This window comes from Bombina bombina, chromosome 8 (genome assembly GCF_027579735.1).
Source record: "Bombina bombina isolate aBomBom1 chromosome 8, aBomBom1.pri, whole genome shotgun sequence".
Taxonomy (NCBI): Eukaryota; Metazoa; Chordata; class Amphibia; order Anura; family Bombinatoridae; genus Bombina; species Bombina bombina.
This window is the reverse complement of record NC_069506.1, coordinates 133,060,617-133,086,711: the sequence shown is the minus strand read 5'-3', so window position 1 is coordinate 133,086,711 and position 26,095 is coordinate 133,060,617. Positions and strand designations below refer to the sequence as shown.

Sequence of the window (26,095 nt, the reverse complement as noted above, 5' to 3'; positions counted from 1 at the left end):
TTTGCCACTTGCAGTGGGCTTTCCAGCTGCATTTTCAACAGAGCCAAACTGACAGCTTCTAAGTAAGTTTTTAAACAGTTTTATACTGGATTTTTATATCAGTATCTGTGCATCTTATTCTTTATAGTAGTGTCTATTACATGCAGTTATATGAAAATGAGTGTATACTGTCCCTTTAATTAATTAAGCATTACTTTCAGCCCTGTCAGATGGAAACACTTGTCATGTCTACAAAAGGCTTTACCCAGTCACATTTCAAAATCATTTTACAATACAATAATCACTGTACCTTGCATGAAACATATTACCGATTTATCACATGTGCAAAATAGGGTGAATCCGGAATTTCCTGTTTTGTAAAAATATTGTCTCTAATTAGATACTATAGAAAACTGGGCACATAGCCGAAATAGCTCAGTTGGGAGAGCGTTAGACTGAAGATCTAAAGGTCCCTGGTTTGATCCCGGGTTTCGGCAGTGGTTTGGTCTTTGGATGCCTTCTCTTTCCAAGTTGGACAATGTCTTAATTAAATAAGCATTAGTTTCAGCCCTGTTGGATGGAAACACTTGTCATGTACTTTACTGCTGCACATGTCTACAAAAGGCTTTACCCATTGACATTTTACAATAAAATAATCACTGTACCTTGCACGAAACATACTACCGATTTATCACATGTGCAAAATAGGTCGAATCCAGAATTTCCTGTTTTGTAAAAATATTGTCTCTCAATAGAGACTAAAATACACTGGGCAAATAGCCGAAATAGCTCAGTTGGGAGAGCGTAGCGTTAGACTGAAGATCTAAAGGTCCCTGGTTCGATCCCGGGTTTCGGCAGTGGCTTGGTTTTAAGTAGATATAATACTCCTTTCAAAGTAGCTTCATTTCCCCTCAGAGCAAGACTTTAGAAAATAAAGTGTAATCGCCGAATACATTCCGCAAATGGCAATTTTCCATTACTGCTAGTAGTTTACTCCTTGCAATTTCTAAGAAAGGAAAATAACTCCTCTCCTAGAGTTATTTTTTCATGATAGGACCGAAGCACTAGAATTGAAATTCCTCTTCCAAATAATGTGCTATGGTTTGGGGATGCCTTCTCTTTCCAAATTGGACAATGTCTTAATTAATTAAGCATTACTTTCAGCCCTGTCTGATGGAAACACTTGTCATGTCTACAAAAGGCTTTACCCATTCACATTTCAAAATCATTTTACAATACAATAATCACTGTACCTTGCATGAAACATATTACCGATTTATCACATGTGCAAAATAAGGTGAATCCGGAATTTCCTGTTTTGTAAAAATATCATCTCTAATTAGATACTATAGAAAACTGGGCACATAGCCGAAATAGCTCAGTTGGGAGAGCGTTAGACTGAAGATCTAAAGGTCCCTGGTTCGATCCCGGGTTTCGGCAGTGGCTTGGTCTTTGGCTGCCTTCTCTTTCCAAGTTGGACAATGTCTTAATTAAATAAGCATTAGTTTCAGCCCTGTTGGATAGAAACACTTGTCATGTACATTACTGCTGCACATGTCTACAAAAGGCTTTACCCATTCACATTTTACAATAAAATAATCACTGTACCTTGCACAAAACATACTACCGATTTATCACATGTGCAAAATAGGGCCAATCCAGAATTTCCTGTTTTGTAAAAATATTGTCTCTCAATAGAGACTAAAATACACTGGGCAAATAGCCGAAATAGCTCAGTTGGGAGAGCGTTAGACTGAAGATCTAAAGGTCCCTGGTTCGATCCCGGGTTTCGGCAGTGGCTTGGTTTTAAGTAGATATAATACTCCTTTCAAAGTAGCTTCATTTTTTTCCCCTCAGAGCAAGACTTTAGAAAATAAACTCTAACCGCCCAATACATTCCACAAATGGCAATTTTCCATTACTGCTAGTACTTTTCTCCTTGCAATTTCTAAGAACGGAAAATAACTCCTCTCCTAGAGTTATTTTTTCATGATAGGAACCAAAGCACTAGAATTGATATTCCTCTTCCAAATAAAGTGCTATGGTTTGTAAATGCCTTCTCTTTCCAAGTTGGACAATGTCTTAATTAAATAAGCATTAGTATCAGCCCTGTCGGATGTAAACACTTGTCATGTACTTTACTGCCGCACATGTCTACAAAAGGCTTTACCCATTCACATTTCAAAATCATTTTACAATACAATAATCACTGTATCTTGCACGAAACATACTACCGATTTATCACATGTGCAAAATAGTGCAAATCCAGAATTTCTTGCTTTGTATTTTCATTTAGGAGAGCATTAGACTAAAGATCTAAAGGTCCCTGGTTCGATCTTGGGTTTTGGCAGTTGGTTGGTTTTAAGTAGATATAATACTCCTTTCAAAGTCGCTTTATTTTTTTCCCCTCAGAGCAAGACTTTAGAAAATAAAGTGTAATCGCCGAATACATTCCGCAAATGGCAATTTTCCATTACTGCTAGTAGTTTACTCCTTGCAATTTCTAAGAAAGGAAAATAACTCCTCTCCTAGAGTTGTCTTTTCATGATAGGAACCGAAGCACTAGAATTGATATTCCTCTTCCAAATAAAGTGCTATGGTTTGGGGATGCCTTCTCTTTCCAAGTTGGACAATGTCTTAAAGGGACATTATACACTCAATTTTTCTTTGCATAAATGTTTTGTAGATGATCTATTTATATAGCCCATAAAGTTTTTATTTTTAAAATAAATGTATAGTTTTGCTTATTTTTAAATAACATTGTTCTGATTTTCAGACTCCTAACCAAGCCCCAAAGTTTTATGTGAATACTGTCAGCTACCTTCTCCAGCTTGCTCCTGTTTGTGGAAAGGGTCTTTTCATATGTAAAAGAAGGGGGAGGGGGGAGTGTCTTATTTGCCACTTGCAGTGGGCTTTCCAGCTGCATTTTCAACAGAGCCAAACTGACAGCTTCTAAGTAAGTTTTTAAACAGTTTTATACTGGATTTTTATATCAGTATCTGTGCATCTTATTCTTTATAGTAGTGTCTATTACATGCAGTTATATGAAAATGAGTGTATACTGTCCCTTTAATTAATTAAGCATTACTTTCAGCCCTGTCAGATGGAAACACTTGTCATGTCTACAAAAGGCTTTACCCAGTCACATTTCAAAATCATTTTACAATACAATAATCACTGTACCTTGCATGAAACATATTACCGATTTATCACATGTGCAAAATAGGGTGAATCCGGAATTTCCTGTTTTGTAAAAATATTGTCTCTAATTAGATACTATAGAAAACTGGGCACATAGCCGAAATAGCTCAGTTGGGAGAGCGTTAGACTGAAGATCTAAAGGTCCCTGGTTTGATCCCGGGTTTCGGCAGTGGTTTGGTCTTTGGATGCCTTCTCTTTCCAAGTTGGACAATGTCTTAATTAAATAAGCATTAGTTTCAGCCCTGTTGGATGGAAACACTTGTCATGTACTTTACTGCTGCACATGTCTACAAAAGGCTTTACCCATTGACATTTTACAATAAAATAATCACTGTACCTTGCACGAAACATACTACCGATTTATCACATGTGCAAAATAGGTCGAATCCAGAATTTCCTGTTTTGTAAAAATATTGTCTCTCAATAGAGACTAAAATACACTGGGCAAATAGCCGAAATAGCTCAGTTGGGAGAGCGTTAGACTGAAGATCTAAAGGTCCCTGGTTCGATCCCGGGTTTCGGCAGTGGCTTGGTTTTAAGTAGATATAATACTCCTTTCAAAGTAGCTTCATTTTTTCCCCTCAGAGCAAGACTTTAGAAAATAAAGTGTAATCGCCGAATACATTCCGCAAATGGCAATTTTCCATTGCTTTATTAGAAAATAAAGTGTAATCGCCGAATACATTCCGCAAATGGCAATTTTCCATTACTGCTAGTAGTTTACTCCTTGCAATTTCTAAGAAAGGAAAATAACTCCTCTCCTAGAATTATTTTTTCATGATAGGACCGAAGCACTAGAATTGAAATTCCTCTTCCAAATAATGTGCTATGGTTTGGGGATGCCTTCTCTTTCCAAATTGGACAATGTCTTAATTAATTAAGCATTACTTTCAGCCCTGTCTGATGGAAACACTTGTCATGTCTACAAAAGGCTTTACCCATTCACATTTCAAAATCATTTTACAATACAATAATCACTGTACCTTGCATGAAACATATTACCGATTTATCACATGTGCAAAATAAGGTGAATCCGGAATTTCCTGTTTTGTAAAAATATCATCTCTAATTAGATACTATAGAAAACTGGGCACATAGCCGAAATAGCTCAGTTGGGAGAGCGTTAGACTGAAGATCTAAAGGTCCCTGGTTCGATCCCGGGTTTCGGCAGTGGCTTGGTCTTTGGCTGCCTTCTCTTTCCAAGTTGGACAATGTCTTAATTAAATAAGCATTAGTTTCAGCCCTGTTGGATAGAAACACTTGTCATGTACATTACTGCTGCACATGTCTACAAAAGGCTTTACCCATTCACATTTTACGATAAAATAATCACTGTACCTTGCACCAAACATACTACCGATTTATCACATGTGCAAAATAGGGCCAATCCAGAATTTCCTGTTTTGTAAAAATATTGTCTCTCAATAGAGACTAAAATACACTGGGCAAATAGCCGAAATAGCTCAGTTGGGAGAGCGTTAGACTGAAGATCTAAAGGTCCCTGGTTCGATCCCGGGTTTCGGCAGTGGCTTGGTTTTAAGTAGATATAATACTCCTTTCAAAGTAGCTTCATTTTTTTCCCCTCAGAGCAAGACTTTAGAAAATAAACTCTAACCGCCCAATACATTCCACAAATGGCAATTTTCCATTACTGCTAGTACTTTTCTCCTTGCAATTTCTAAGAACGGAAAATAACTCCTCTCCTAGAGTTATTTTTTCATGATAGGAACCAAAGCACTAGAATTGATATTCCTCTTCCAAATAAAGTGCTATGGTTTGTAAATGCCTTCTCTTTCCAAGTTGGACAATGTCTTAATTAAATAAGCATTAGTTTCAGCCCTGTCGGATGTAAACACTTGTCATGTACTTTACTGCCGCACATGTCTACAAAAGGCTTTACCCATTCACATTTCAAAATCATTTTACAATACAATAATCACTGTATCTTGCACGAAACATACTACCGATTTATCACATGTGCAAAATAGTGCAAATCCAGAATTTCTTGCTTTGTATTTTCATTTAGGAGAGCATTAGACTAAAGATCTAAAGGTCCCTGGTTCGATCCTGGGTTTTGGCAGTTGGTTGGTTTTAAGTAGATATAATACTCCTTTCAAAGTTGCTTCATTTTTTTCCCCTCAGAGCAAGACTTTAGAAAATAAAGTGTAATCGCCGAGTACATTCCGCAAATGGCAATTTTCCATTACTGCTAGTAGTTTACTCCTTGCAATTTCTAAGAAAGGAAAATAACTCCTCTCCTAGAGTTATTTTTTCATGATAGGACCGAAGCACTAGAATTGAAATTCCTCTTCCAAAAAATGTGCTATAGTTTGGGGATGCCTTCTCTTTCCAAATTGGACAATGTCTTAATTAATTAATCATTACTTTCAGCCCTGTCAGATGGAAACACTTGTCATGTCTACAAAAGGCTTTACCCATTCACATTTCAAAATCATTTTACAATACAATAATCACTGTACCTTGCATGAAACATATTACCGATTTATCACATGTGCAAAATAAGGTGAATCCGGAATTTCCTGCTTTGTAAAAATATCATCTCTAATTAGATACTCTAGAAAACTGGTCACATAGCCGAAATAGCTCAGTTGGGAGAGCGTTAGACTGAAGATCTAAAGGTCCTTGGTTCGATCCCGGGTTTCGGCAGTGGCTTGGTTTTAAGTAGATATAATACTCCTTTCAAAGTAGCTTAATTTTTTTCCCCTCAGAGCAAGACTTTAGAAAATAAAGTGTAATCGCCGAATACATTCCGCAAATGGCAATTTTCCATTACTGCTAGTACTTTTCTCCTTGCAATTTCTAAGAACGGAAAATAACTCCTCTCCTAGAGATATTTTTTCATGATAGGAACCAAAGCACTAGAATTGATATTCCTCTTCCAAATAAAGTGTTATGGTTTGTGAATGCCTTCTGTTTCCAAGTTGGACAATGTCTTAATTAAATAAGCATTCATTTCAGCCCTGTCGGATGGAAACACTTGTCATGTACTTAACTGCCGCACATGTCTACAAAAGGCTTTACCCATTCACATTTCAAAATCATTTTACAATACAATAATCACTGTACCTTGCACGAAACATACTACCGAATTATCACATGTGCAAAATAGTGCAAATCTAGAAATTCCTGTTTTGTATTTTCATTTGGGAGAGAATTAGACTAAAGATCTAAAGGTCCCTGGTTCGATCCTGGGTTTTGGCAGTTGGTTGGTTTTAAGTAGATATAATACTCCTTTCAAAGTTGCTTCATTTTTTTCCCCTCAGAGCAAGACTTTAGAAAATAAAGTGTAATCGCCGAGTACATTCCGTAAATGGCAATTTTCCATTACTGCTAGTAGTTTACTCCTTGCAATTTCTAAGAAAGGAAAATAACTCCTCTCCTAGAGTTATTTTTTCATGATAGGACCGAAGCACTAGAATTGAAATTCCTCTTCCAAATAATGTGCTATGGTTTGGGGATGCCTTCTCTTTCCAAATTGGACAATGTCTTAATTAATTAAGCATTACTTTCAGCCCTGTCTGATGGAAACACTTGTCATGTCTACAAAAGGCTTTACCCATTCACATTTCAAAATCATTTTACAATACAATAATCACTGTACCTTGCATGAAACATATTACCGATTTATCACATGTGCAAAATAAGGTGAATCCGGAATTTCCTGTTTTGTAAAAATATCATCTCTAATTAGATACTCTAGAAAACTGGGCACATAGCCGAAATAGCTCAGTTGGGAGAGCGTTAGACTGAAGATCTAAAGGTCCCTGGTTCGATCCCGGGTTTCGGAAGTGGCTGGGTCTTTGGCTGCCTTCTCTTTCCAAGTTGGACAATGTCTTAATTAAATAAGCATTAGTTTCAGCCCTGTTGGATGGAAACACTTGTCACGTACTTTACTGCTGCACATGTCTACAAAAGGCTTTACCCATTCACATTTTACGATAAAATAATCACTGTACCTTGCACAAAACATACTACCCATTTATCACATGTGCAAAATAGGGCCAATCCAGAATTTCCTGTTTTTTAAAAATATTGTCTCTCAATAGAGACTAAAATACACTGGGCAAATAGCCGAAATATCTCAGTTGGGAGAGCGTTAGACTGAAGATCTAAAGGTCCCTGGTTCGATCCCGGGTTTCGGCAGTGGCTTGGTTTTAAGTAGATATAATACTCCTTTCAAAGTAGCTTCATTTTTTTCCCCTCAGAGCAAGACTTTAGAAAATAAAGTCTAACCGCCCAATACATTCCACAAATGGCAATTTTCCATTACTGCTAGTACTTTTCTCCTTGCAATTTCTAAGAACGGAAAATAACTCCTCTCCTAGAGTTATTTTTTCATGATAGGAACCAAAGCACTAGAATTGATATTCCTCTTCCAAATAAAGTGCTATGGTTTGTAAATGCCTTCTCTTTCCAAGTTGGACAATGTCTTAATTAAATAAGCATTAGTTTCAGCCCTGTCGGATGTAAACACTTGTCATGTACTTTACTGCCGCACATGTCTACAAAAGGCTTTATCCATTCACATTTCAAAATCATTTTACAATACAATAATCACTGTATCTTGCACGAAACATACTACCGATTTATCACATGTGCAAAATAGTGCAAATCCAGAATTTCTTGCTTTGTATTTTCATTTGGGAGAGCATTAGACTAAAGATCTAAAGGTCCCTGGTTCGATCCTGGGTTTTGGCAGTTGGTTGGTTTTAAGTAGGTATAATACTCCTTTCAAAGTCGCTTCATTTTTTTCCCCTCAGAGCAAGACTTTAGAAAATAAAGTGTAATCGCCGAATACATTCCGCAAATGGCAATTTTCCATTACTGCTAGTAGTTTACTCCTTGCAATTTCTAAGAAAGGAAAATAACTCCTCTCCTAGAGTTGTCTTTTCATGATAGGAACCGAAGCACTAGAATTGATATTCCTCTTCCAAATAAAGTGCTATGGTTTGGGGATGCCTTCTCTTTCCAAGTTGGACAATGTCTTAAAGGGACATTATACACTCAATTTTTCTTTGCATAAATGTTTTGTAGATGATCTATTTATATAGCCCATAAAGTTTTATTTTTAAAATAAATGTATAGTTTTGCTTATTTTTAAATAACATTGTTCTGATTTTCAGACTCCTAACCAAGCCCCAAAGTTTTATGTGAATACTGTCAGCTACCTTCTCCAGCTTGCTCCTGTTTGTGGAAAGGGTCTTTTCATATGTAAAAGAAGGGGGAGGGGGGAGTGTCTTATTTGCCACTTGCAGTGGGCTTTCCAGCTGCATTTTCAACAGAGCCAAACTGACAGCTTCTAAGTAAGTTTTTAAACAGTTTTATACTGGATTTTTATATCAGTATCTGTGCATCTTATTCTTTATAGTAGTGTCTATTACATGCAGTTATATGAAAATGAGTGTATACTGTCCCTTTAATTAATTAAGCATTACTTTCAGCCCTGTCAGATGGAAACACTTGTCATGTCTACAAAAGGCTTTACCCATTCGCATTTCAAAATCATTTTACAATACAATAATCACTGTACCTTGCATGAAACATATTACCGATTTATCACATGTGCAAAATAGGGTGAATCCGGAATTTCCTGTTTTGTAAAAATATCGTCTCTAATTAGATACTATAGAAAGCTGTGCACGTAGCCGAAATAGCTCAGTTGGGAGAGCGTTAGACTGAAGATCTAAAGGTCCCTGGTTTGATCCCGGGTTTCAGCAGTGGCTCGGTCTTTGGATACCTTCTCTTTCCAAGTTGGACAATTTCTTAATTAAATAAGCATTAGTTTCAGCCCTGTTGGATGAAAACACTTGTCATGTACTTTACTGCTGCACATGTCTACAAAAGGCTTTACCCATTGACATTTTACAATAAAATAATCACTGTACCTTGTACGAAACATACTACCGATTTATTTGCAAAATAGGTCGAATCCAGAATTTCCTGTTTTGTAAAAATATTGTCTCTCAATAGAGACTAAAATACACTAGGCAAATAGCCGAAATAGCTCAGTTGGGAGAGCGTTAGACTGAAGATCTAAAGGTCACTGGTTCGATCCCGGGTTTCGGCAGTGGCTTGGTTTTAAGTAGATATAATACTCCTTTCAAAGTAGCTTCATTTTTTTCCCCTCAGAGCAAGACTTTAGAAAATAAAGTCTAACCGCACAATACATTCCACAAATGGCAATTTTCCATTACTGCTAGTACTTTTCTCCTTGCAATGTCTAAGAACGGAAAATAACTCCTCTCCTAGAGTTATTTTTTCATGATAGGAACCAAAGCACTAGAATTGATATTCCTCTTCCAAATAAAGTGCTATGGTTTGTAAATGCCTTCTCTTTCCAAGTTGGACAATGTCTTTATTAAATAAGCATTAGTTTCAGCCCTGTCGGATGTAAACACTTGTCATGTACTTTACTGCCGCACATGTCTACAAAAGGCTTTACCCATTCACATTTCAAAATCATTTTACAATACAATAATCACTGTATCTCTGTAAAATAGTGCAAATCCAGAATTTCTTGCTTTGTATTTTCATTTGGGAGAGCATTAGACTAAAGATCTAAAGGTCCCTGGTTCGATCTTTGGTTTTGGCAGTTGGTTGGTTTTAAGTAGATATAATACTCCTTTCAAAGTCGCTTCATTTTTTTCCCCTCAGAGCAAGACTTTAGAAAATAAAGTGTAATCGCCGAATACATTCCGCAAATGGCAATTTTCCATTACTGCTAGTAGTTTACTCCTTGCAATTTCTAAGAAAGGAAAATAACTCCTTTCCTAGAGTTGTCTTTTCATGATAGGAACCGAAGCACTAGAATTGATATTCCTCTTCCAAATAAAGTGCTATGGTTTGGGGATGCCTTCTCTTTCCAAGTTGGACAATGTCTTAAAGGGACATTATACACTCAATTTTTCTTTGCATAAATGTTTTGTAGATGATCTATTTATATAGCCAATAGCCAGTTTTATACTGGATTTTTATATCAGTATCTGTGCATCTTATTCTTTATAGTAGTGTCTATTACATGCAGTTATATGAAAATGAGTGTATACTGTCCCTTTAATTAATTAAGCATTACTTTCAGCCCTGTCAGATGGAAACACTTGTCATGTCTACAAAAGGCTTTACCCATTCACATTTCCAAATCATTTTACAATACAATAATCACTGTACCTTGCATGAAACATATTACCGATTTATCACATGTGCAAAATAGGGTGAATCCGGAATTTCCTGTTTTGTAAAAATATCGTCTCTAATTAGATACTATAGAAAGCTGTGTACGTAGCCGAAATAGCTCAGTTGGGAGAGCGTTAGACTGAAGATCTAAAGGTCCCTGGATCGATCCCGGGTTTCAGCAGTGGCTCGGTCTTTGGATACCTTCTCTTTCCAAGTTGGACAATTTCTTAATTAAATAAGCATTAGTTTCAGCCCTGTTGGATGAAAACACTTGTCATGTACTTTACTGCTGCACATGTCTACAAAAGGCTTTACCCATTCACATTTTACAATAAAATAATCACTGTACCTTGCACGAAACATACTACCGATTTATCACATTTGCAAAATAGGTCGAATCCAGAATTTCCTGTTTTGTAAAAATATTGTCTCTCAATAGAGACTAAAATACACTAGGCAAATAGCCGAAATAGCTCAGTTGGGAGAGCGTTAGACTGAAGATCTAAAGGTCACTGGTTCGATCCCGGGTTTCGGCAGTGGCTTGGTTTTAAGTAGATATAATACTCCTTTCAAAGTAGCTTCATTTTTTTCCCCTCAGAGCAAGACTTTAGAAAATAAAGTCTAACCGCACAATACATTCCACAAATGGCAATTTTCCATTACTGCTAGTACTTTTCTCCTTGCAATGTCTAAGAACGGAAAATAACTCCTCTCCTAGAGTTATTTTTTCATGATAGGAACCAAAGCACTAGAATTGATATTCCTCTTCCAAATAAAGTGCTATGGTTTGTAAATGCCTTCTCTTTCCAAGTTGGACAATGTCTTAATTAAATAAGCATTAGTTTCAGCCCTGTCGGATGTAAACACTTGTCATGTACTTTACTGCCGCACATGTCTACAAAAGGCTTTACCCATTCACATTTCAAAATCATTTTACAATACAATAATCACTGTACCTTGCACGAAACATACTACTGAATTATCACATGTGCAAAATAGTGCAAATCTAGAATTTCCTGTTTTGTATTTTCATTTGGGAGAGAATTAGACTAAAGATCTAAAGGTCCCTGGTTCGATCCTGGGTTTTGGCAGTTGGTTGGTTTTAAGTAGATATAATACTCCTTTCAAAGTCGCTTCATTTTTTTCCCCTCAGAGCAAGACTTTAGAAAATAAAGTGTAATCGCCGAATACATTCCGCAAATGGCAATTTTCCATTACTGCTAGTAGTTTACTCCTTGCAATTTCTAAGAAAGGAAAATAACTCCTCTCCTAGAGTTGTCTTTTCATGATAGGAACCGAAGCACTAGAATTGATATTCCTCTTCCAAATAAAGTGCTATGGTTTGGGGATGCCTTCTCTTTCCAAGTTGGACAATGTCTTAAAGGGACATTATACACTCAATTTTTCTTTGCATAAATGTTTTGTAGATGATCTATTTATATAGCCAATAGCCAGTTTTATACTGGATTTTTATATCAGTATCTGTGCATCTTATTCTTTATAGTAGTGTCTATTACATGCAGTTATATGAAAATGAGTGTATACTGTCCCTTTAATTAATTAAGCATTACTTTCAGCCCTGTCAGATGGAAACACTTGTCATGTCTACAAAAGGCTTTACCCATTCACATTTCAAAATCATTTTACAATACAATAATCACTGTACCTTGCATGAAACATATTACCGATTTATCACATGTGCAAAATAGGGTGAATCCGGAATTTCCTGTTTTGTAAAAATATCGTCTCTAATTAGATACTATAGAAAGCTGTGGACGTAGCCGAAATAGCTCAGTTGGGAGAGCGTTAGACTGAAGATCTATAGGTCCTTGGTTCGATCCCGGGTTTCGGCAGTGGCTCGGTCTTTGGATACCTTCTCTTTCCAAGTTGGACAATGTCTTAATTAAATAAGCATTAGTTTCATCCCTGTTGGATGAAAACACTTGTCATGTACTTTACTGCTGCACATGTCTACAAAAGGCTTTACCCATTCACATTTTACAATAAAAAAATCACTGTACCTTGCACGAAACATACTACCGATTTATCACATGTGCAAAATAGGTCGAATCCAGAATTTCCTGTTTTGTAAAAATATTGTCTCTCAATAGAGACTAAAATACACTAGAAAATAAAGTGTAATCGCCGAATACATTCCGCAAATGGCAATTTTCCATTTCTGCTAGTAGTTTACTCCTTGCAATTTCTAAGAAAGGAAAATAATTCCTCTCCTAGAGTTATTTTTTCATGATAGGACCGAAGCACTAGAATTGAAATTCCTCTTCCAAATAATGTGCTATGGTTTGGGGATGCCTTCTCTTTCCAAGTTGGACAATGTCTTAATTAAATAAGCATTAGTTTCAGCCCTGTTGGATGGAAACACTTGTCATGTACTTTACTGCTGCACATGTCTACAAAAGGCTTTACCCATTCACATTTTACAATAAAATAATCACTGTACCTTGCACGAAACATACTACCGATTTATCACATGTGCAAAATAGGTCGAATCCAGAATTTCCTGTTTTGTAAAAATATTGTCTCTCAATAGAGTCTAAAATACACTGGGCAAATAACCGAAATAGCTCAGTTGGGAGAGCGTTAGACTGAAGATCTAAAGGTCCCTGGTTCGATCCTGGGTTTCGGCAGTGGCTTGGTTTTAAGTAGATATAATACTCCTTTCAAAGTAGCTTAATTGTTTTCCCCTCAGAGCAAGACTTTAGAAAATAAAGTGTAATCGCCGAATACATTCCGCAAATGGCAATTTTCCATTACTGCTAGTAGTTTACTCCTTGCAATTTCTAAGAAAGGAAAATAACTCCTCTCCTAGAGTTATTTTTTCATGATAGGACCGAAGCACTAGAATTTAAATTCCTCTTCCAAATAATGTGCTATGGTTTGGGGATGCCTTCTCTTTCCAAGTTGGACAATGCCTTAATTAATTAAGCATTACTTTCAGCCCTGTCAGATGGAAACACTTGTCATGTCTTCAAAAGGCTTACCCATTCACATTTCAAAATCATTTTACAATACAATAATCACTGTACCTTGCATGAAACATATTACCAATTTATCACATGTGCAAAATAAGGTGAATCCGGAATTTCCTGTTTTGTAAAAATATCATCTCTAATTAGATACTCTAGAAAACTGGGCACATAGCCGAAATAGCTCAGTTGGGAGAGCGTTAGACTGAAGATCTAAAGGTTCCTGGTTCGATCCCGGGTTTCGGCAGTGGCTTGGTCTTTGGCTGCCTTCTCTTTCCAAGTTGGACAATGTCTTAATTAAATAAGCATTAGTTTCAGCCCTGTCAGATGGAAACACTTGTCATGTCTTCAAAAGGCTTACCCATTCACATTTCAAAATCATTTTACAATAAAATAATCACTGTACCTTGCACGAAACATACTACCGATTTATCACATGTGCAAAATAGGGCCAATCCAGAATTTCCTGTTTTGTAAAAATATTGTCTCTCAATAGAGACTAAAATACACTGGGCAAATAGCCGAAATAGCTCAGTTGGGAGAGCGTTAGACTGAAGATCTAAAGGTCCCTGGTTCAATCCCGGGTTTCGGCAGTGGCTTGGTTTTAAGTAGATATAATACTCCTTTCAAAGTAGCTTAATTTTTTTCCCCTCAGAGCAAGACTTTAGAAAATAAAGTGTAATTGCCGAATACATTCCGCAAATGGCAATTTTCCATTACTGCTAGTACTTTTCTCCTTGCAATTTCTAAGAACGGAAAATAACTCCTCTCCTAGAGTTATTTTTTCATGATAGGAACCAAAGCACTAGAATTGATATTCCTCTTCCAAATAAAGTGCTATGGTTTGTAAATGCCTTCTCTTTCCAAGTTGGACAATGTCTTAATTAAATAAGCAATAGTTTCAGCCCTGTCGGATGTAAACACTTGTCATGTACTTTACTACCGCACATGTCTACAAAAGGCTTTACCCATTCACATTTCAAAATCATTTTACAATACAATAATCACTGTATCTTGCACGAAACATACTACCGATTTATCACATGTGCAAAATAGTGCAAATCCCGAATTTCTTGCTTTGTATTTTCATTTGGGAGAGCATTAGACTAAAGATCTAAAGGTCCCTGGTTCGACTCTGGGTTTTGGCAGTTGGTTGGTTTTAAGTAGATATAATACTCCTTTCAAAGTCGCTTCATTTTTTTCCCCTCAGAGCAAGACTTTAGAAAATAAAGTGTAATCGCCGAATACATTCCGCAAATGGCAATTTTCCATTACTGCTAGTAGTTTACTCCTTGCAATTTCTTAGGAAGGAAAATAACTCCTCTCCTAGAGTTGTCTTTTCATGATAGGAACTGAAGCACTAGAATTGATATACCTCTTCCAAATAAAGTGCTATGGTTTGGGGATGCCTTCTCTTTCCAAGTTGGACAATGTCTTAAAGGGACATTATACACTCAATTTTTCTTTGCATAAATGTTTTGTAGATGATCTATTTATATAGCCCATAAAGTTTTATTTTTAAAATAAATGTATAGTTTTGCTTATTTTTAAATAACATTGTTCTGATTTTCAGACTCCTAACCAAGCCCCAAAGTTTTATGTGAATACTGTCAGCTACCTTCTCCAGCTTGCTCCTGTTTGTGGAAAGGGTCTTTTCATATGTAAAAGAAGGGGGAGGGGGGAGTGTCTTATTTGCCACTTGCAGTGGGCTTTCCAGCTGCATTTTCAACAGAGCCAAACTGACAGCTTCTAAGTAAGTTTTTAAACAGTTTTATACTGGATTTTTATATCAGTATCTGTGCATCTTATTCTTTATAGTAGTGCCTATTACATGCAGTTATATGAAAATGAGTGTATACTGTCCCTTTAATTAATTAAGCATTACTTTCAGCCCTGTCAGATGGAAACACTTGTCATGTCTAAAAAAGGCTTTACCCATTCACATTTCAAAATCATTTTACAATACAATAATCACTGTATCTTGCACGAAACATACTACCGGTTTATCACATGTGCAAAATAGTGCAAATCCAGAATTTCTTGCTTTGTATTTTCAGTTGAGAGAGCATTAGACTAAAGATCTAAAGGTCCCTGGTTCGATCCTGGGTTTTGGCAGTTGGTTGGTTTTAAGTAGATATAATACTCCTTTCAAAGTCGCTTCATTTTTTTCCCCTGAGAGCAAGACTTTAGAAAATAAAGTGTAATCGCCGAATACATTCCGCAAATGGCAATTTTCCATTACTGCTAGTAGTTTACTACTTGCAATTTCTAAGAAAGGAAAATAACTTCTCTCCTAGAGTTGTCTTTTCATGATAGGAACCAAAGCACTAGAATTGATATTCCTCTTCCAAATAAAGTGCTATGGTTTGGGGATGCCTTCTCTTTCCAAGTTGGACAATGTCTTAAAGGGACATTATACACTCAATTTTTATTTGCATAAATGTTTTGTAGATGATCTATTTATATAGCCCATAAAGTTTTATTTTTAAAATAAATGTATAGTTTTGCTTATTTTTAAATAACATTGTTCTGTTTTTCAGACTCCTAACCAAGCCCCAAAGTTTTATGTGAATACTGTCAGCTACCTTCTCCAGCTTGCTCCTGTTTGTGGAAAGGGTCTTTTCATATGTAAAAGAAGGGGGAGGGGGGAGTGTTTTATTTGCCACTTGCAGTGGGCTTTCCAGCTGCATTTTCAACAGAGCCAAACTGACAGCTTCTAAGTAAGTTTTTAAGTTAAGTTCTTTATAGTAGTGTCTATTACATGCAGTTATATGAAAATGAGTGTATACTGTCCCTTTAATCAATTAAGCATTACTTTCAGCCCTGTCAGATGGAAACACTTGTCATGTCTACAAAAGGCTTTACCCATTCACATTTCAAAATCATTTTACAATACAATAATCACTGTACCTTGCATGAAACATATTACCGATTTATCACATGTGCAAAATAGGGTGAATCCGGAATTTCCTGTTTTGTAAATATATCGTCTCTAATTAGATACTATAGAAAACTGGGCACATATCCGAAATAGCTCAGTTGGGAGAGTGTTAGACTGAAGATCTAAAGGTCCCTGGTTCGATCCCGGGTTTCGGCAGTGGCTTGCTCTTTGGATGCCTTCTCTTTCCAAGTTGGACAATGTCTTAATTATATAAGCATTAGTTTCAGCCCTGTTGGATGGAAACACTTGTCATGTACTTTACTGCTGCACATGTCTACAAAAGGCTTTACCCATTCACATTTTACAATAAAATAATCACTGTACCTTGCACGAAACATACTACCGATTTATGACATATGCAAAATAGGTCGAATCCAGAATTTCTTGTTTTGTAAAAATATTGTCTCTCAATAGAGACTAAAATGCACTGGGCAAATATCCGAAATAGCTCAGTTGGGAGAGCGTTAGACTGAAGATCTAAAGGTCCCTGGTTCGATCCCGGGTTTCGGCAGTGGCTTGGTTTTAAGTAGATATAATACTCCTTTCAAAGTAGCTTAATTTTTTTCCCCTCAGAGCAAGACTTTAGAAAATAAAGTGTAATCGCCGAATACATTCCGCAAATGGCAATTTTCCATTACTGCTAGTACTTTTCTCCTTGCAATTTCTAAGAACGGAAAATAACTCCTCTCCTAGAGTTATTTTTTCATGATAGGAACCAAAGCACTAGAATTGATATTCCTCTTCCAAATAAAGTGTTATGGTTTGTGAATGCCTTCTGTTTCCAAATTGGACAATGTCTTAATTAAATAAGCATTAATTTCAGCCCTGTCGGATGGAAACACTTGTCATGTACTTTACTGCCGCACATGTCTACAAAAGGCTTTACCCATTCACATTTCAAAATCATTTTACAATACAATAATCACTGTAACTTGCACGAAACATACTACCGAATTATCACATGTGGAAAATAGTGCAAATCTAGAAATTCCTGTTTAGTATTTTCATTTGGGAGAGAATTAGACTAAAGATCTAAAGGTCCCTGGTTCGATCCTGGGTTTTGGCAGTTGGTTGGTTTTAAGTAGATATAATACTCCTTTCAAAGTTGCTTCATTTTTTTCCCCTCAGAGCAAGACTTTAGAACATAAAGTGTAATCGCCGAATACATTCCGCAAATGGCAATTTTCCATTACTGCTAGTAGTTTACTTAAACAGTTTTATACTGGATTTTTATATCAGTATCTGTACATCTTATTCTTTATAGTAGTGTCTATTACATGCAGTTATATGAAAATGAGTGTATACTGTCCCTTTAATTAATTAAGCATTACTTTCAGCCCTGTCAGATGGAAACACTTGTCATGTCTACAAAAGGCTTTACCCATTCACATTTCAAAATCATTTTACAATACAATAATCACTGTACCTTGCATGAAACATATTACCGATTTATCACATGTGCAAAATAGGGTGAATCCGGAATTTCCTGTTTTGTAAAAATATCGTCTCTAATTAGATACTATAGAAAACTGGGCACATAGCCGAAATAAATCAGTTGGGAGAGCGTTAGACTGAAGATCTAAAGGTCCCTGGTTCGATCCCGGGTTTCGGCAGTGGCTTGGTCTTTGGATGCCTTCTCTTTCCAAGTTGGACAATGTCTTAATTAAATAAGCATTAGTTTCAGCCCTGTTGGATGGAAACACTTGTCATGTACTTTACTGCTGCACATGTCTACAAAAGGCTTTACCCATTCACATTTTACAATAAAATAATCACTGTACTTTGCACAAAACATACTACCGATTTATCACATGTGCAAAATAGGTTGAATCCAGAATTTCCTGTTTTGTAAAAATATTGTCTCTCAATAGAGACTAAAATACACTGGGCAAATAGCCGAAATAGCTTAGTTGGGAGAGCGTTAGACTGAAGATCTAAAGGTCCCTGGTTTGATCCCGGGTTTTGGCAGTGGCTTGGTTTTAAGTAGATATAATACTCCTTTCAAAGTAGCTTAATTTTTTTCCCCTCAGAGCAAGACTTTAGAAAATAAAGTGTAATCGGCGAATACATTCCGCAAATGTCAATTTTCCATTACTGCTAGTACTTTTCTCCTTGCAATTTCTAAGAACGGAAAATAACTCCTCTCCTAGAGTTATTTTTTCATGATAGGAACCAAAGCACTAGAATTGATATTCCTCTTCCAAATAAAGTGTTATGGTTTGTGAATGCCTTCTGTTTCCAAGTTGGACAATCTCTTAATTAAATAAGCATTCATTTCAGCCCTGTCGGATGGAAACACTTGTCATGTACTTTACTGCCGCACATGTCTACAAAAGGCTTTACCCATTCACATTTCAAAATCATTTTACAATACAATAATCACTGTACCTTGCATGAAACATATTACCGATTTATCACATGTGCAAAATAAGGTGAATCCAGAATTTCCTGTTTTGTAAAAATATCATCTCTAATTAGATACTATAGAAAACTGGGCACATAGCCGAAATAGCTCAGTTGGGAGAGCGTTAGACTGAAGATCTAAAGGTCCCTGGTTCGATCCCGGGTTTCGGCAGTGGCTTGAACTTTGGCTGCCTTCTCTTTCCAAGTTGGACAATGTCTTAATTAAATAAGCATTAGTTTCAGCCCTGTTGGATGGAAACACTTGTCATGTACTTTACTGCTGCACATGTCTACAAAAGGTTTTACCCATTTACATTTTACAATAAAATAATCACTGTACCTTGCACGAAACATACTACCGATTTATCACATGTGCAAAATAGGTCGAATCCAGAATTTCCTGTTTTGTAAAAATATTGTCTCTCAATAGAGACTAAAATACACTGGGCAAATAGCCGAAATAGCTCAGTTGAGAGAGCCTTAGACTGAAGATCTAAAGGTCCCTGGTTTGATCCCGGGTTTCGGTAGTGGCTTTTTTTTAAGTAGATATAATACTCCTTTCAAAGTAGCTTAATTTTTTTCCCCTCAGAGCAAGACTTTAGAAAATAAAGTGTAATCACCGAATACATTCCGCAAATGGCATTTTTCCATTACTGCTAGTACTTTTCTCCTTGCAATTTCTAAGAACGGAAAATAACTCCTCTCCTAGAGTTATTTCTTCATGATAGGAACCAAAGCACTAGAATTGATATTCCTCTTCCAAATAAAGTGTTATGGTTTGTGAATGCCTTCTGTTTCCAAGTTGGACAATGTCTTAATTAAATAAGCATTCGTTTCAGCCCTGTCGGATGGAAACACTTGTCATGTACTTTACTGCCGCACATGTCTACAAAAGGCTTTTCCCATTCACATTTCAAAATCATTTTACAATACAATAATCACCGTACCTTGCACGAAACATACTACCAAATAATCACATGTGCAAAATAGTGCAAATCTAGAAATTCCTGTTTTGTATTTTCATTTGGGAGATAATTAGACTAAAGATCTAAAGGTCCCTGGTTCGATCCTGGGTTTTGGTAGTTGGTTGGTTTTAAGTAGATATAATACTCCTTTCAAAGTTGCTTCATTTTTTTCCCCTCAGAGCAAAACTTTAGAAAATAAAGTGTAATCGTCGAATACATTCCTCAAATGGCAATTTTCCATTACTGCTAGTAGTTTACTCCTTGCAATTTCTAAGAAAGGAAAATAACTCCTCTCCTAGAGTTATATTTTCATGATAGGACCGAAGCACTAGAATTGAAATTCCTCTTCCAAATAATGTGCTATGGTTTGGGGATGCCTTTTCTTTCCAAGTTGGACAATGTCTTAATTAATTAAGCATTACTTTCAGCCCTGTCAGATGGAAACACTTGTCATGTCTGCAAAAGGCTTTACCCATTCACATTTCAAAATCATTTTACAATAATCACTGTACCTTGCATGAAACATATTACCGATTTCACATGTGCAAAATAAGGTGAATCCGGAATTTCCTGTTTTGTAAAAATATTGTCTCTAATTAGATACTATAGAAAACTGGGCACATAGCCGAAATAGCTCAGTTGGGCATATGTATGTGTACATCGGATGTTCTGACTAGATGACAGTAGCATCAGTAGAATTTCAACGATCACGTTACTTTAACCTAATGTATATTATATCAAGTGCACTTCACAGTTGAGAATATGAGAATGGCATTTCAGTTTACGCACTCATGCCCATATGCAAAGCTGTGATCAGAGGTTAATAGCTCTAGCATTACATCAATATTTACGCTCTCACAGCTCAGGGATTGTTATACCGTAACGGGCATGCACTTAAAAGTACTTTAATATTCAGATTTCTAGAGTTGAGGCGGAGCCAACTACCTAAGATGTCGGACGCACCTTACAAGAGCTCTCAAATATTGGGGGTCAAAACAGAGTCTAATTTATGATATAGTTACTATACTATGGATCCCTACATGATTTCATTATAAAGTATCTTCCTAACCCAGACTTGGGTATTTATGAACAATATCTAACACTTTCAACCCCATAACGCAGCCGAGCGGACATGGACTACTACAGATGCAGTTAACGGCAGACCTGAGATAGCCACTACAAAGCTTTCAGCCCATAATACCTACAAGGCAGGCAGGCAGGCACTTACACCCAACCTACTGATTTGAGGCGGCCCTGGGGGCTATGCCGACTGAGGTTTTGTCTCCCACGGTTGGAAAAATGGCGGCCACTGAGGACTGGGAGTCCATCGCTTTGGGGTTTATAGCGGCCTCCTTCCGTCTTCTAGAAACGCACCTGACTAGGACTTTTGCTAAGCCCGATAGCGTTATACCCACCACCCAGCCTAACCAAGCGAGTATAAAACGAAGTGAGGGAGATCATATACTGGACACCTCCGCTACCGCACATACAGCTGCTGCGGAAACAATACATTATGCCGCAGAGTGGAAACAACAAAGTCGGGCACAGAAACGGGTGCCGGGGGAACAGCCGAGAACTTGCTTTTTCCTTGCCTTTCTGACGCCCGAATTACCTGATCGCAGCTGCGACCCCGGAACGACTTTGGAACTCAACTCACAGAACGACACGGGACTGTCTTGCACGGGTGCCCCGAGGAGGGCCTTGGAAGTACCTCACATCTATAGCAGTGAAGAAACATCTTGTCCCATGACCGCACAGTTAGTGCAGCTAACTCATAGACCATGTTCAACCCTACGGTACTACAGCCGCATATGGAGCCTGGCTGTGGCGATTTTCCCGGAGGCACCATTACCTTGGTGGTTACACGATGAGGGGCACCTGGGACGACATGAATATCACCGTACCGGGGTTGGTTGATTGCTTCTAACTTATCAAGCCTTGCTTTTACACTATGATGGCAGAAAGGCTTACAAACTGCACCGCTGTTTTCAGCTTTCATTCCAACACTTTGAACAGCATGAAGGCTATTTGCTGGATTCAAAAGGAGTTCTTTCAAGGTGATGGTGTACTAACGCTTCAATTATGATTCTTTTCCATGGACACTACCTAGCTAATATTAAGTAATGTGTATAGTTGCTTATGGACGTTGACTACCTTTACAGAGGCACGCATTAAAACAGATGGGATTCTCCTACTGTTACAATACAAACTAATATGCATGTAACTTACACCCACATATATTGCACTTATTTTATGTTAAAATTAGTCTTCAGTCTAAAGAGGGGATGTCTCTTGTTGCTGTACATTGTTTATGATGGTGCAGGGACTAGACAGCTACACAGAGCTTATACCACAGATTTCTAGAGTTATACTATATCCAGTCTGGATTCACATAAGGCTCATGTATTTGACAAGTACTATTGCCGTTTTGCATCATTGGTACTGAGTGCTGTGAATGACTGATACAGATACAAAATTATACTGGAGCCCAGACTAATCATTCACATCTATATACACACTCACAGGGAGTCTTCAATATTGGCATATGGACGTTTCCTCTCATAGATAGTGAGAACAGTGTCCTACATAAAAATGACGTTAAATTTCTTTATTTGGGTCAAGACATATATGGAAAACCCTGTAACATATCATATTTCCTGTTTAATTTGTGTACCATATTCACTATGAAAATAAAAATAAAGGGAATCCTTTTCCTTATAATTTCAATTTAACACCCGAATAAATACGCAGGTAGGTTCATAATATATCTTTGATAGGCATTCATATGGCACTTTAGCCATACTGATATTTAAGGATTTTCTATTTTTACTGTGTGCTTTAATGTTAAAAATATGTGAGTGTGGTTATTCACAGTTTATATAAATCTGGTATATTCTGTAACTACAGTTGAATCAGATACACTGTTTCAGAGTCTGACAGAGCTGTCGACATATACTACTAATAATTTTTGACACAGAAGACTAACTCTGAGTGACTCATGTTGACATAAGACTCTAAACACGTTCATCGCCCTGATCAGCCTTTGACAGTTGGTTATGAATTATTAAACACTTAACATACTTTTTCGGTATACTTATAGTGTTACGAGATATTTTTGTAACTATCAATTGTCATAACAGTTTTCTGCAGTGTATTTACCTTTATGGTGAGACTTTAACCACTGACATTATTATTAGTGAACCTTTAGTTGCTGGTCACTCCCATACCCAACACAGGTATTCCATTTTATATATACCTAGAATGTGGACCCGGCTTTGTAAATGTAGATACAACTTTATTGGCTCATATAATCACTTTAGTGTTACATCACAATATTTCCATATCTCTACAAGCATCCATCTTGTTTAATTAGCTTTATAACATTACTTGCTCTATTGCAGTTCTATATAGACTGATTCTATCCCTGTGATCAAGGAGACTTATTTGATCATATTTGAACTGTATTTGTTTTATTATAGTTCACTTATCACGTATCACTTAGACTATCTAACTATAAAGTGAGATTCCTTATAATTGGCTACTTTGAGTGCAACTTTATGAGTTTTATTATCTAGATCACATTGACTGAGAATATATACAGGCCGAATAAATTTATTCTGTGATCTACATATTCTATTACAATGATTTAATGTGTATGTCATTCAAGCAAACAATTTTGTTTTTTATGTTTTGTAGATAATAAAGGTTATATTTTATTCATCCTGTTAGGAACTCCTGTTCTGAAGATCTAAAGGTCCCTGGTTTGATCCCAGGTTTCTGCAGTGTCTTTGATTTTAGTAGATATAATACTCCTTTCAAAGTAGCTTCATTTTTTTCCCCTCAGAGCAAGACTTTAGAAAATAAAGTGTAAATGCTGAATACATTCCGCAAAGGGCAATATTCCATTACTGCTAGTAGTTTACTCCTTGCAATTTTTAAGAAAGGAAAATAACTCTTCTCCTAGAGTTGTCTTTTCATGTTAGGAACCAAAGCACTAGAATTGATATTCCTTTTCCAAATAAAGTGCTATGGTCTGTGGATGCCTTCTCTTTCCAAGTTGGACAATGTCTTAATTAAATAAGCATTGGTTTCAGCCCTGTCGGATGGAAACTCGTATCATGGACTTTACTGCCACACATGTCTACAAAAGGCTTTACCCATTCACATGTCAAAATCATTTTACAATACAATAATCACTGTACCATGCACAAAACATACTACTGATATATCATATTTGCAAAATAGAGTGAATCTGAAATTTCCTGTTTTGTAAAAATACCGTCTCTCAATGAAGACTAAAACGCACTGTGCACGTAGCCAAAATAGCTCAGTTGGGAGAGTGTTAGACCGAAGATCTAAACGTCCCTGGTTAAATCCCAGGTTTTGGCACAAAAGTGGTGATTTTTAGATGGGAGGGTAGCGTATTAATAACAGCTGTGGATTTGAATGCAGTTAAAATATAGGAAAACATAATTTATGTAAGAACTTACCTGATAAATTAATTTCTTTCATATTAGCAAGAGTCCATGAGCTAGTGACGTATGGGATATACATTCCTACCAGGAGGGGCAAAGTTTCCCAAACCTCAAAATGCCTATAAATACACCCCTCACTACACCCACAATTCAGTTTAATGAATAGCCAAGAAGTGGGGTGATAAGAAAGGAGTGAAAGCATCAAAAATAAGGAATTGGAATAATTGTGCTTTATACAAAAAAATCATAACCACCACAAAAAGGGTGGGCCTCATGGACTCTTGCTAATATGAAAGAAATGAATTATGTTTTCTTTCATGTAATTAGCAAGAGTCCATGAGCTAGTGACGTATGGGATAGCAGATACCCAAGATGTGAAACTTCCATGCAAGATTCACTAGAGAGGGAGGGATAAAATAAAGACAGCCAATTCCGCTGAGAAAATAATCCACAACCCAAATCAAAAAGTTTTAATCTCATAATAGAAAAAAACTGAAATTATAAGCAGAAGAATCAAACTGAAACAGCTGCCTGAAGTACTTTTCTACCAAAAACTGCTTCAGAAGAAGAAAAAACATCAAAATGGTAGAATTTAGTAAAAGTATGCAAAGAAGACCAAGTTGCTGCTTTGCAAATTTGATCAACAGAAGCTCCATTCCTAAAAGCCCAGGAAGTAGAAACTGACCTAGTAGAATGAGCCGTAATCCTTTGAGGCGGGGACTTACCCGACTCTACATAAGCATGATGAATCAAGGATGCCAAGGAAATAGCAGAAGCCTTCTGACCTTTCCTGGAACCAGAAAAGATAACAAATAGACTAGAAGTCTTTCTAAAACCTTTAGTAGCTTCAACATAATATTTCAACGCTCTTACCACATCCAAAGAATGTAAAGATTTCTCCATAGAATTCTTAGGATTAAGACACAATGAAGGGACAACAATCTCTCTATTGATGTTGTTAGAATTCACAACCTTAGGTAAAAATTTAAATGAAGCCCGCAATACCGCCTTATCCTGATGAAAAATCAGAAAAGGAGACTCACAAGAAAGAGCAGATAACTCAGAAACTCTTCTAGCAGAAGAGATGGCCAAAAGGAACAAAACTTTCCAAGAAAGTAATTTAATATCCAGAGAATGCATAGGCTCAAACGGAGGAGCCTGTAAAGCCCTCAAAACCAAATTAAGACTCCAAGGAGGAGAGATTGACTTAATGACAGGCTTGATGTGAACCAAAGCCTGAACAAAACAACGAATATCAGGATGATTAGCAATCTTTCTGTGAAAAAGAACAGAAAGAGCAGAGATTTGACCTTTCAAAGAGCTTGCAGACAAACCCTTATCCAAACCATCCTGAAGAAACTGCAAAATTCTAGGAATTCTAAAAGAATGCCAAGAGAATTTATGAGAAGAACACCAAGAAATGAAAGTCTTCCAGACTCGGTAATAAATCTTTCTAGACACAGATTTACGAGCCTGAAACATAGTATTAATCACTGAGTCAGAGAAACCTCTATGACTAAGAATCAGGCGTTCAATCTCCATACCTTCAAATTTAATGATTTGAGATCCTGATAGAAAAATGGGCTTTGAGATAGAAGCTCTGGCCTTAACGGAAGTGTCCAAGGTTGGCAACTTGCCATCCGAATGAGATCCGCATACCAAAACCTGTGAGGCCATGCTGGAGCCACCAGCAATACAAACGAACGTTCCATTAGAATTTTGGAAATCACTTTTGGAAGAAGAACTAGAGGCGGAAAGATATAAGCAGGTTGATAATTCCAAGGAAGCGACAACGCGTCCACTGCTTCCGCCTGAGGATCCCTGGATTTGGACAAATACCTGGGAAGTTTCTTGTTTAGATGAGAGGCCATCAGATCTATTTCTGGAAGTCCCCAGATTTGAACAATCTGAAGAAAAACCTCTGGGTGAAGAGACCATTCGCCCGGATGT

At 36.9% G+C, this 26,095-nt stretch overlaps 26 non-coding genes across 26 annotated transcripts; all 26 read left to right on the top strand.

Moving 5' to 3' along the window:
- The first annotated feature begins 403 nt into the window (after window positions 1–403).
- On the top strand, window positions 404–476 carry TRNAF-GAA (transfer RNA phenylalanine (anticodon GAA)). Its single transcript has one exon. It is a non-coding gene; the product is annotated as a tRNA-Phe (tRNA).
- Window positions 477–758: 282 nt separating this feature from the next.
- Window positions 759–836, top strand: TRNAF-GAA (transfer RNA phenylalanine (anticodon GAA)). The gene has a single exon. It is a non-coding gene; the product is annotated as a tRNA-Phe (tRNA).
- A 510-nt stretch (window positions 837–1,346) lies between these two features.
- TRNAF-GAA (transfer RNA phenylalanine (anticodon GAA)) lies at window positions 1,347–1,419 on the top strand. Its single transcript has one exon. It is a non-coding gene; the product is annotated as a tRNA-Phe (tRNA).
- Window positions 1,420–1,701: 282 nt separating this feature from the next.
- On the top strand, window positions 1,702–1,774 carry TRNAF-GAA (transfer RNA phenylalanine (anticodon GAA)). Its single transcript has one exon. It is a non-coding gene; the product is annotated as a tRNA-Phe (tRNA).
- Window positions 1,775–3,276: 1,502 nt separating this feature from the next.
- On the top strand, window positions 3,277–3,349 carry TRNAF-GAA (transfer RNA phenylalanine (anticodon GAA)). Its single transcript has one exon. It is a non-coding gene; the product is annotated as a tRNA-Phe (tRNA).
- A 282-nt stretch (window positions 3,350–3,631) lies between these two features.
- TRNAF-GAA (transfer RNA phenylalanine (anticodon GAA)) lies at window positions 3,632–3,704 on the top strand. The gene has a single exon. It is a non-coding gene; the product is annotated as a tRNA-Phe (tRNA).
- A 573-nt stretch (window positions 3,705–4,277) lies between these two features.
- Window positions 4,278–4,350, top strand: TRNAF-GAA (transfer RNA phenylalanine (anticodon GAA)). The gene has a single exon. It is a non-coding gene; the product is annotated as a tRNA-Phe (tRNA).
- Window positions 4,351–4,632: 282 nt separating this feature from the next.
- On the top strand, window positions 4,633–4,705 carry TRNAF-GAA (transfer RNA phenylalanine (anticodon GAA)). The gene has a single exon. It is a non-coding gene; the product is annotated as a tRNA-Phe (tRNA).
- A 1,069-nt stretch (window positions 4,706–5,774) lies between these two features.
- Window positions 5,775–5,847, top strand: TRNAF-GAA (transfer RNA phenylalanine (anticodon GAA)). Its single transcript has one exon. It is a non-coding gene; the product is annotated as a tRNA-Phe (tRNA).
- A 1,069-nt stretch (window positions 5,848–6,916) lies between these two features.
- On the top strand, window positions 6,917–6,989 carry TRNAF-GAA (transfer RNA phenylalanine (anticodon GAA)). Its single transcript has one exon. It is a non-coding gene; the product is annotated as a tRNA-Phe (tRNA).
- Window positions 6,990–7,271: 282 nt separating this feature from the next.
- On the top strand, window positions 7,272–7,344 carry TRNAF-GAA (transfer RNA phenylalanine (anticodon GAA)). Its single transcript has one exon. It is a non-coding gene; the product is annotated as a tRNA-Phe (tRNA).
- A 1,501-nt stretch (window positions 7,345–8,845) lies between these two features.
- Window positions 8,846–8,918, top strand: TRNAF-GAA (transfer RNA phenylalanine (anticodon GAA)). The gene has a single exon. It is a non-coding gene; the product is annotated as a tRNA-Phe (tRNA).
- A 277-nt stretch (window positions 8,919–9,195) lies between these two features.
- On the top strand, window positions 9,196–9,268 carry TRNAF-GAA (transfer RNA phenylalanine (anticodon GAA)). Its single transcript has one exon. It is a non-coding gene; the product is annotated as a tRNA-Phe (tRNA).
- Window positions 9,269–10,482: 1,214 nt separating this feature from the next.
- Window positions 10,483–10,555, top strand: TRNAF-GAA (transfer RNA phenylalanine (anticodon GAA)). The gene has a single exon. It is a non-coding gene; the product is annotated as a tRNA-Phe (tRNA).
- Window positions 10,556–10,837: 282 nt separating this feature from the next.
- Window positions 10,838–10,910, top strand: TRNAF-GAA (transfer RNA phenylalanine (anticodon GAA)). The gene has a single exon. It is a non-coding gene; the product is annotated as a tRNA-Phe (tRNA).
- A 1,244-nt stretch (window positions 10,911–12,154) lies between these two features.
- Window positions 12,155–12,227, top strand: TRNAF-GAA (transfer RNA phenylalanine (anticodon GAA)). Its single transcript has one exon. It is a non-coding gene; the product is annotated as a tRNA-Phe (tRNA).
- A 722-nt stretch (window positions 12,228–12,949) lies between these two features.
- Window positions 12,950–13,022, top strand: TRNAF-GAA (transfer RNA phenylalanine (anticodon GAA)). Its single transcript has one exon. It is a non-coding gene; the product is annotated as a tRNA-Phe (tRNA).
- Window positions 13,023–13,535: 513 nt separating this feature from the next.
- Window positions 13,536–13,608, top strand: TRNAF-GAA (transfer RNA phenylalanine (anticodon GAA)). The gene has a single exon. It is a non-coding gene; the product is annotated as a tRNA-Phe (tRNA).
- Window positions 13,609–13,881: 273 nt separating this feature from the next.
- On the top strand, window positions 13,882–13,954 carry TRNAF-GAA (transfer RNA phenylalanine (anticodon GAA)). The gene has a single exon. It is a non-coding gene; the product is annotated as a tRNA-Phe (tRNA).
- Window positions 13,955–16,385: 2,431 nt separating this feature from the next.
- On the top strand, window positions 16,386–16,458 carry TRNAF-GAA (transfer RNA phenylalanine (anticodon GAA)). The gene has a single exon. It is a non-coding gene; the product is annotated as a tRNA-Phe (tRNA).
- A 282-nt stretch (window positions 16,459–16,740) lies between these two features.
- On the top strand, window positions 16,741–16,813 carry TRNAF-GAA (transfer RNA phenylalanine (anticodon GAA)). The gene has a single exon. It is a non-coding gene; the product is annotated as a tRNA-Phe (tRNA).
- Window positions 16,814–17,842: 1,029 nt separating this feature from the next.
- Window positions 17,843–17,915, top strand: TRNAF-GAA (transfer RNA phenylalanine (anticodon GAA)). The gene has a single exon. It is a non-coding gene; the product is annotated as a tRNA-Phe (tRNA).
- Window positions 17,916–18,197: 282 nt separating this feature from the next.
- On the top strand, window positions 18,198–18,270 carry TRNAF-GAA (transfer RNA phenylalanine (anticodon GAA)). Its single transcript has one exon. It is a non-coding gene; the product is annotated as a tRNA-Phe (tRNA).
- A 534-nt stretch (window positions 18,271–18,804) lies between these two features.
- On the top strand, window positions 18,805–18,877 carry TRNAF-GAA (transfer RNA phenylalanine (anticodon GAA)). The gene has a single exon. It is a non-coding gene; the product is annotated as a tRNA-Phe (tRNA).
- Window positions 18,878–19,159: 282 nt separating this feature from the next.
- On the top strand, window positions 19,160–19,232 carry TRNAF-GAA (transfer RNA phenylalanine (anticodon GAA)). Its single transcript has one exon. It is a non-coding gene; the product is annotated as a tRNA-Phe (tRNA).
- A 4,754-nt stretch (window positions 19,233–23,986) lies between these two features.
- On the top strand, window positions 23,987–24,059 carry TRNAF-GAA (transfer RNA phenylalanine (anticodon GAA)). The gene has a single exon. It is a non-coding gene; the product is annotated as a tRNA-Phe (tRNA).
- Window positions 24,060–26,095: the final 2,036 nt, after the last annotated feature.